This window comes from Tupaia chinensis, unplaced genomic scaffold, assembly GCF_000334495.1.
Source record: "Tupaia chinensis unplaced genomic scaffold, TupChi_1.0 Scaffold141173_1, whole genome shotgun sequence".
Taxonomy (NCBI): domain Eukaryota; kingdom Metazoa; phylum Chordata; class Mammalia; order Scandentia; family Tupaiidae; genus Tupaia; species Tupaia belangeri.
In genome coordinates, this window is record NW_006201036.1 from 385,337 (window position 1) to 386,368 (window position 1,032).

Sequence of the window (1,032 nt, forward strand, 5' to 3'; positions counted from 1 at the left end):
GCTGCTCCCGCTTCAATGGCGCCTGCTCCTCTCCAAGAGCGTCAGGTGCCACCTACCGCAAGTTCCTGGCATAGATGGCCAGGCTGGAATTTTCTGAGATTCAGTGAATTAAAACAATTTCATTGAAAGGGGCACCCGATTCTTTCGCTTTAAACTGCTCACCTCACCAACTGTAACCCCTACTAACCGCAGCAGCCTTTCTGCTCCCAGACACCAAGTGACAAACCTCTCATTTAGGATGCAGACGGGGTGCCCGCCCTGGCCAGCCACAGGGGCAGGCTAACGTCTCACCTCCCGGGATCCTGTGACAAACGCCGCTGGCAATCTTGGCTTAGAATCGACTTTTCACTGAGTGCTTTCACATTAACGTTGCAAGGAAATAACCACCTTTATTTTCTGACATTGATGAACAATTTTGTCGAAGCAGCGTTAATCAAAAACAGGTGAATCAGCAAGAAATAAAGATTTACGGCTAACAATTTTGTGCCAACATTTTAAAAATGCTTAACTCACAACACTGATCCATATTAAATTAAGCTACAGGTTTGGGAAAGATTTTTTCTCCCGATTATATTATTCTCCCGATTTTATTCTGTAACGTCAAATATGCTAAGCGAATTGAGCAACATTGATATTTCCTTGTCTTTAAATTTGATCTAGCTTATAGAATTCCATTTACCTCTTTTAATACCATTTGGACTTTCTGTATAATTTCAAAGGACACTGTCCTTGGAAGCTCATTTCCAAAGTAAATTTCTGCCCTGCTGTTTACATAATGTGGTTTTAAAATCTTATTTAAGAATTGTGCTGTTTTTACAACTTATAATCAAGACAATTTCTCTTGCTATCCAGTGACCCTAATTCTGGCCTTGGTGAGATGGCCTTGGGAATAGGAAGGTAGAAACGCCCCATTCCCCATTCTCACCAACCATGGCGGGCTGCGCGGGCTGCCCCCGCAGACCTCTCCCTAGGCTGGCGAGGCCTGAAGGCAGAGCTGTGATCCCACAGTCTCCTCGTCCTGCACAGGGGGCG

The 1,032-nt window shown here is 44.9% G+C and overlaps 1 protein-coding gene across 1 annotated transcript in view; it reads right to left on the bottom strand.

Annotated features, from left to right (window-relative positions):
- Positions 1–282, bottom strand: part of DIRAS2 (DIRAS family GTPase 2) — a 33,678-nt gene extending 33,396 nt beyond the window's left edge. The window contains exon 1 of the mRNA XM_006162936.3: positions 163–282. The gene's annotated coding sequence lies outside the window, so the exon portion shown is untranslated. The remainder of the gene's footprint in view (positions 1–162) is intronic.
- Between the last annotated feature and the right edge of the window lie 750 nt (positions 283–1,032).